Genomic DNA, 9,105 nt, shown 5'->3' with positions numbered 1-9,105 from the left:
TTTTTGGGTATTGTTTGGGCTTCTTCTCTACCTTTTCTTCATTTTTTGGGCTAGTTCTCTATTGTCTTTTTGGTGGGGTTTGATTGGTAATTGTTTTTGGTGGGGTTTGAGTGGTTATCCTTTTCTCCTGTTCCTATTTGTGGTTGTTGGTGTTGACAATGAGAGGGAACAAAAGTACAGTAGAATGACTTGTCTTGGAGAATAATTGAAGAAGGGAGTTTGCTTCCTTTTTTGTAGAGGCTTAATGGGTATGACCTAGTGGTTGCCAAAAATTTTGTAAGGAGATTGAAGCTGCACACTCTTTGCTTATTGTAAGATCACAAATTCAGAAGATCTCATCTCTCATATCACATGCTTTTCTATGTAAAGGGTGAAGTTCTTAAAGGATAGAAATTTTACAAATGCTACAATTTGCCAATTTTTTAAAGGGAAAGAGAGGGAAAGACTTGTGAAGCTGGCGTGGGAGGCTATGACAAGCTATCCATCAAGCCCATTTGGTTCATAGTTGCAAAAAATATTACATTGTATGTCACTTTAGAAAGTAGGTTTGCTGCTATTTATAGAGTTCATTTTATGCTCCTAAACCATTTTCGCCATAAGAAAATGGTGTTGTTGAGACATGGACCAGCCAGGACTTGAACCTAGGACCTTCCAACACTGCTGGAGTGCTCTACCACTGAGCTACTGGCCCCTCTTGGACCAGTCCATCGTCGGTCTAGGTGTGGCTTATTTCCAACACCAACACCCCCCCTTAAGCCACACCTCTTGTGTGCTTGGGGCTCCTAGCCTGGACCTGTCTTTGATACCATGTTGAGACATGGACCCGCTAGGACTTGAACCTAGGACCTTCCAACGCTGCTGGAGTGCTCTACCACTGAGCTACTGGCCCTTCTTGGACTAGTCTATCGTTGGTCCAGGTGTGGCTTATTTCCAACACCAACAAGCATCTTTTCCATTTTTTCTTGTTGCTTGTTTGGATAATGACATTAAAGATCATTGGAAAATTTTGAAACTTCTCATTCTCCATAAAGGGTTAAATTTTCTTCTGATGGGATATGTCAAGGATTTTTTCCCAAAAGTTGATTCTAAGAAAGTTTAAGGACTAGTAAGAAACAAAACCCTATGATCACTCATTACTCAGATATGAGTACGGATTCAGAGGATAAGGAAATTAAGGATAATTATTATGAAGATTGGGAGGAAGCTAAAAGTGAGGATGTTTATGTTCAGATGGTCTCTTGACCACCCTCGAAGGATGGAAAGAATAAGAAGAAAACATAAACCAAAAGGAAAATGATATCAAATTTCATGGACTGATGCTGGGGAAGAACAAGTTGGCGATGATGTCAAATCAATTGTTGAGTAGGTTAAGATGGAAAAATCAAGGGAAGGACAACATAGTGATAAATCTAGAGGTCAAGAAAAGGTGGGAGAACACCTGTCTGATAAAACCCAAATTTTGGTAATTTAAGGAGAAGAGAACCACTTATACATGTCTACATATATCCAAGAATGTATCTAAGCATCACATGCCATTTTTCACATATGCACTTTTTAGATGATATCTCAATATATTGGGAACAAAGATAAAACCATCAAAAGTTCTAACCTTAACCACTAAACATGTGTTTATTTTATTAAATCAAGATTACACAAGTAAAGCAAGGCAATTAGGTAAAACCATGAGTACACAAAACCATTGACCTCATATTAACTTTTTGGTACTAATTTTCTCAAATATTAAATATTTTTTCAATGTGCAAATTGCACATAAAATATCTAACCCAATGTTACATGAAACTTTACAATTGGATCCACAATGTGGCTAAACACATCATCTAAGATCCACCATGAATAAATATTTATTTTACAAAATTAAAATTATCGACGCTATGCAAGGTGTACAAAATCTATTCCTACATACTTATGGATCATAATGAGTGGGATCATTTTGTATGCTCCTAAAATTTGACCTTATCAAAGTAGTTTAGAAACTAATCTCTAAGAACTATGATTCTTGTTCTTATCAAATCGTTAAGTTGTAAACACAAATATGTGAAATTATTCATTGCTTATTTCATAATAAGTTCCTTTGAGCCCCTTTTAGATCCTATTTACATGCACTTACATTAAGTATGCATTAACCATTTAATAAAATCAAATAATAGATATTTAAAAATGGATACTTATATCTCAATGTTCTTATGGAAAGTTTATAATCTAATATATCATATGAAATCTTCTCTTTAAATGGTAGAGTAGCTATTTTTAAGAACTAGAAATTTAAAACAAAAATATTAATGAATTTATTATTAAATTAAAAAGTTGTATAAATAAGAAGAAAATAATAAAAAATCATGAGATCACTAAAAAAAGAAAGGTTCCTAAAATATTTTAAACAAAAAGTTTGAGCTAAATGACTACACCATACTTTAATCATTTTCTTGCTAAGAAAACTTGACACTGCCCTTAGATATTATAATATTAAAATAAAAAAAATATTAGAACAAAAAGATAGGGGCTCATGAGAGAAGGTTCCTATTTTTAATGAGTGGGACAATGGTCACCTAATGGGCAGTTGACACTTGTCACTTCACTTCACATTTATAAGTCAAAGTAATCACTCCCAAGTTACACAATTACTATAGGTGTATACAACAAAAAAACAATGATTTCTCATTGTTGGAAGTTTTGTGAGATTGTTGGAAGAATGCTGCAAATATGTGCTTGAGAGATATTTGAGAGATGTGTTGTCATTGATGTCAACATATTTCTTTGTCTATGACAGTGATGTAGTGAAGTTTAGTGAGTTGGTTTGTTCAACATGTTGAATATCAGAGTTTGCAGATTAAAGGGTTTGTGGAGGGATGTCTGTAGATGATTTAGTTCAATTTGTAGAGGTCTGCATGAAGATTTGAATAAGTTATGGATATCTGTGTTGTGGCTGGTTTTTCAGTTGTTCAGTGATGACACAGTGTTCAGTATTTTGATCTGCATTGCTTCGCATTGTAATATTTTGATCTGCGGATTTGGAGATATGTTTGGGACATTGATGTGTATCCTCAATTCAAGTGGTTCGAGGCTTGGAGGTCCGCAAGTGATTTTTCATGGTTGACAGTCATTGTAGTTAGTTTTCTTGAGGTCCGGTATGATGATGCTAATGATTCTAGTAAATTGTGTTGGTGTGGATGTTGCGGTGGTAATTCATGATGCTTGTGGATGTTTCTATATCATGTGCCTTTTGTATTGATGGTCCACATTGTTCGTTGAGCTCATAATTGATGATTTTCTTTGGTATGTTTGTGTTATTCGGTTCTCGGCCGATCAGATGATTGTAGCATATTGCGGATGATCATGGCATAATTTTTGGAGGTGTAGCATGTTTGAGGTATTTATTTGGGTCCATGCTATGTCTTGGATGACATTGCATGGTCCACATGTGATATTGTATTGTGCGTGGTTATATTTTTGTAATTAGGTGGTGAGTGTTGAGCCGACCTTGTTGATCCTTCCAAGGTTGATGTCTTGTATAAATAAATGTAATATCTTTGTATTTGAGTGTGTTGTGGATGTAGAGTGCGCGAATAATGTATTAATATTTTAGAAGCAAAGAAGAAGGGTGAAGAAGGAAAAATTGTTATGTGCTTAATCGAAATTGTAACCAGGCATTAGGAGATGCTATTTCTTAGTTCATGATTTTTCGGATGTGATCTGAATCTTTTTGTAAGGCAGTGAGCCTTCCCTGGGTTGTAGCCCTTCTTGTTTTTTAGCAATGACCTCTAGGCAGTGTGCTTGAATGCATTTGCATTCTCCATTGTAATACTTCAATACTTAACACAATACAATCTTATTGTAGGTGTGTTCCCACCATGGTTTTTCCCTTGACCAAGTATTCCACGTAAAAAATCTTGGTGTTATGTGTGTTCTTGATGTGTTACTGATTTATGCTTGCATGCTTAATTATCAAATCTAAAAATAAGTTTAAGTAGTGTGAATTTTTGAGACAATTGATTCACCCCCCCCTCTCAGTTGTCTACCCTATTTTCATCACTCACTGTCTCTTTAAATCATCAATAATGGAATATAGCTTGTAACTAAGTCATTTTGCAAATTATACAAGCATTATAATATCGTATATTGGTTTAGACGAGTAAGGAAGGCTAATGTGTTGATTATGCTAGTGACTTCCTCTATGAGTTGGAATTATCTTAAAAAAATAAAAATAGTATCATATTCCTCTTGAGTCTCCTAAATGACTTGTTCCATGGTAGTTCAATCTCATTAATATCTCAATGTTGTTGAAGGTGAAGCCCAGTTTTAAGTTAATGATGAAGAGCAATTGAGAGTGGAAAGAGATTCCATCCACTATATAACATTAAATTTTTTAATAACAACTAAATAGGAGTTTTTATTTTATTATAATGAAGTAGACTTCTCTTTCTAGGAATTTATCTAGACTCTTTGGTAGACATCAAATCCATGAATCATGTGAGTCATTCCTTTAGTCAAGAGAAGTGTAGTCTTTATGTTTGGGATACCTAATTAGTCTCCAAAAGGTTTACAAAATTTTTCTATGTACTATATATTTGTTTCAAAGATATGTTGCTTTGAACTCCGCACTATTTGCTATCAATTTTTTCAAGAAGGTAAATACACGTCCACATATAATATCACGATCATGGACATAGGTAAAATAAATGAATGAATAGGAATACATTGACAAGTCATCATGATATCTTGAGAATGCAGGGTGATTCCATTACCTATTTTAGACTAATGATCATTTGCTAGATGCCACTACAAAGACTAGAAGACTACTTGTAGGACTCATTAAAAACCTTGATTTAAGCTAATCAAGTGATTGGAAACTTATAACTTATTTCAATACATTTTTACCAAAAGTGCATGTATCTAATTTATCTATTGGAATTGATCATGTCATTGATCATTGTTAATTATATGATGTATATTAGAACATTTATTTGATAAGGTGATTTCATCATGATGAAAGTAGGTAGTAGGTTAGGATCTAATACCAAATTGTGCAACATGAGTCATTAATACCAATAAAACTAGCAAGTGATAACTTACTCAATTTTTTTTCATCAAATTTATATGTGTGAAAAAAACCTCATAGAATACAAGTTACATCATTGATCATAGTGTTGGTTGAAAATTTTGCAAAATAGAAGAGTTTACAAAATTGTGGTTTCAACCACAACAACATGAGATTAAATCTCTCCTAATTATTTAGGGAATGCTCCCCCTATGATTCACTACTCTATCCTTATAAAATAAGATAAAAATCTAAACTCCTATTCTAACATGGGCAGTACATCATCCTGATATTCTTTTCCTCACTTTTCAAGAAAGAATTTACAATATAGAGCATCAATAATTCTTACAACTTCTTTGTGTAAAGGGGAAAATTTTGATTTGGCAATTTGCAACATAGAAGGAGAAATCACCAAATCAATTTTCGCTCTAGGGGAGGAATTCCTTTTCATTCAAGAGAGGGGAGAAATCCACTAGATTCAGTCACAAATTAGATAAGGACTGAATACTAAGTGGATTGATTGATTATGATGTGTTTGTCCCTGTTTTGTAAGTTGAAATGCTGATTTAGGGTAAAATCTTGAAATTGGAGAAAAAAATGAAAACTAATGAGCTACAGGTTCGAGATTTTGTCGTGCACCTCCATCTGAGTAATATAAGCTAATTTGGATCTGCCCTGCGAAAATGTCCCAAAAAAGAAGGGACTGTGACGTGACAACATGGTCCTTCAAATTTTCCACACACCAAAAAGGGTCGTTCCATCTTTGTGTTTGAAGCTTATTCTAAGAAGTACAACTGCACACTTGTTTCTTGCACATAGAAAGAAAGGGAAATAGGTTGAGAATAGGGGCTTGCCTTAGGTCAAAACTTGGTTTTGGAATTAACCATGAAATTGAGATAAATATAATCGAAATGACTAAAAGGAAAGGTTCTTCTTTAGAGGGAGATGCTGAATTATGACTGAAAATTGAATGATTATATGTCCTTGTGAAGTTTTGTTTGCCTCAACATGGAATTAGGGTTTCATGAAATAGGATGTAGATCTACACTTCAATGCTTGAATCTTGACTTTATTGCTACTCCAAGGCTTGAAAGAAGACTGAAGATGCTCAATTTCTCTTGAATGATTGATCTTTTGTGTGCTTGAATGCTTGTTGATTTTTCATGATGTTCAAATGAGAGGGGAAATCCTCTTTATAAACTTGCTCATTGAGAAAATTAACTAATATTTTGACATGAGCAAACATAGAGAGGGAAATCCCACTCAAATTTGAAATGCTGAAATGGGTTTAAAGAGGGCCCAATTTAGGGAGGACCATGGTGCCACGCCGTGTTCCTTCCCCATTTTGGGTCAGGATCAAGGTTCCCAAGGGGGTGCCAATCAAGGTTTTTGATGTTTTTGATGTGTATGAGCATAATCCGACCTTTAATCAGGCCAAGGGGTGCAAACACTAAGGTGAAGACCCAAATGCGGTAAAAAATGCAAGCAGTGCAATTTTAGGAAGCTACATTTAGCCCCCACTTTAGCGGGAGTATGAAGTCAATCACACTCTCAGTAAAGTACAAAGGGCTCACATTGAAATACTTTCACCAAGTTGTCAAGGAGACAAGATACACCAAGCTCCCAGTGGACTTTGGGATCTCACAACTTCAATGACAAGGCAAAAGGGAAGATCATGAGAGAGAGAAAGATAGAACCATGACTACAACTAGTAAGGTTCTCTTACTACGAGTCATGAAAAAAAAAACCAAAAATCACAAAGCAAAAGGTAAGTAACTTTAAGTATAAAGATATGCAAGAGAGAGAATCATTGAGCGAGTGTATGGCTCCACGTTAAAGCGATTGCGTATGCTTTGTCGAGAGCAAAATTTTCTTTAAGGTAGGATACACCCAAAAAGACAAGCACGTTATCACAATAATAAACGCCAAAGAGAGGACAAATCAAAGGATAATGAACACAAAACACAAAGCACAAGGTGGTTTCACTTAACTCTGGAGTCAGTATGCTTTTTATGATAACCATTGTATCATTTGTATATATATGCATAAAATTATCCTCATCCTCTAATGGAAGGAAATGTTGATTTTCCCAGGTTTTATTGGATGTATTTTAATGTATATATCTGATTCAATTTGATACTTGCATTCTTGGAATTCTATGTGTTCTCAAATTGAATAACATTATACTATATATATATTCCTTTGGAGAGGCATGTCTTTGAACAAACATGTCTCTCCTTTAATTATAATAATTTAATCAATATTATAATGTTTCATCAATCAATTATTAATTTAGAATAATATAATAGATTAATATCAAATATTAAATTTTATATGATTAATAATAATATAATAATATAACATAATAATATATTATTATTAATCAACATATATTATATGTATTCTAAATGATCATTCGACTGAAGCTACAAACATTAACAGGAAACCACCATGGATGAAGGGAACACATATGCCTTTTGAGTCAACATGAGAGAGACCACAAGAGATATCAACGCTTTGCATCGTCCTCAAGTAGACAACACTAGGGACAATGAATAGAAGAATGGAGAGACAAATAGAAAAAAGATCACAAACAAGAAAGAGAGGAGAGAGAGAATCTACAGTGCTAATGAAGCTAATCAAGCACGTCATCCACCTCCCGATCTTTCTCATTATTTCGGGAAGGTGAAAAACATGCAATAGGAGAAACATTGTGTTGAATATTGGCTGATATGTTTGTTAATTAGATGAGAGGGGGGGGGGGTGAATCAGATAAACTCACAATTCAACATATTCATCAGATTCAACCTCGGTAGCACTTATTGGATATGCAACTCTGACTGTAAATCATTCAAACTTATAAACATATAAACTTGAAACATCAAAACACATTTACCACCAGATTTAACGTGGAAACCCTAATAGGGAAAAACCACTGTGGGATTTTGGACCCACAAGAAAATATACTCTTCTAGAGTATGCTCGGTTAAAAGCAAATCCTGTTAAAGATACATACACATTGCTAGATGTGACCCGGTTAAGAGATTTCCCTAAGATCTGTTAGAATCTTGCACTTTGTTAGAAGCGACCTTGTCAAAGGATCTCAAACACTCATTCAGAATGTTACCTTGCAAGAGGATTTACAAATAAGACTGTTAGGTCCACTCGGTTAAGAGATTTTCTGTCACTTACAAAAATAAATAACAGTAATAAAATATATCTGCAACTTCACATCTGAAATGCTAAAGCAGATTCTATGTGCTCAAGATAATCTTGTTATAAGACTTATCTTTCTCCTTGCTAGGCTTCTCACTCTGTTCTTCAAACTGATCTTCAATCTTCTGTACTCAATTGTCACCTCTGTAGCATCACTGTGCTTCCATTTGCCCGCATACTTTGTTCTTCAACTTGTCCTTATTTATAAGCAATTCCTAATTGCTTAATCTCCTTAATCACATTTCCCATGATTAATCTTAGCCATAAGTTCATCAAACTTGACTAGGTTCATTGTATCCTTCGAACTGAAAAACGTTTTATCTTGCCTTGAAACTTGTATTCCTTCCTTGGTACTTGTGCTCTGTAATAACCATTCAATCTGTGCTATAGATTTGACTCTTGATTTTTCATTGCCGTAGATCCTTAACAGACTTCTTGCACGACATTCCAATCTTCTATAAATCTCCAGCTCATCGGCATCCTTCATTTAATAATGTATTCACTTGTTTAATGCATTATGTTACTGCTCGGTTGATACTCGGTAGATACTAAACTTTACTCGGTAGATATTCTCTCTCGGTTGCTTATGCTCAGTGATTGATAAACTTAGTGTTTATCGACTGGCTCCAAGCTTGGTAAAATAGAATAGTGTCAAACCTTTACTTATTCTATTGCATGAAATCTTTCCTCCTTCTATTCAGTCATCAAATAAGATATCAAAACAACATAATCTCATCATTGTCTAACTCGGTAATAGTTGCCCCTTGAATAACTTATTACTCCCCTTCATTTTCACATTCTTTATGTGTCACTTACCGACATCTTTATACTCA

The 9,105-nt window shown here is 34.4% G+C and overlaps 1 non-coding gene across 1 annotated transcript; it reads right to left on the bottom strand.

The window, feature by feature from the left end:
* Nucleotides 1-620: 620 nt before the first annotated feature.
* On the bottom strand, nt 621-691 carry TRNAT-AGU (transfer RNA threonine (anticodon AGU)). The gene has a single exon. It is a non-coding gene; the product is annotated as a tRNA-Thr (tRNA).
* Between the last annotated feature and the right edge of the window lie 8,414 nt (nt 692-9,105).

This window comes from Cryptomeria japonica, chromosome 5 (genome assembly GCF_030272615.1).
Source record: "Cryptomeria japonica chromosome 5, Sugi_1.0, whole genome shotgun sequence".
NCBI lineage: Eukaryota > Viridiplantae > Streptophyta > Pinopsida > Cupressales > Cupressaceae > Cryptomeria > Cryptomeria japonica.
The sequence above is the reverse complement of the archived record's forward strand: the minus strand, read 5'-3'. Positions and strand labels throughout refer to the sequence as shown.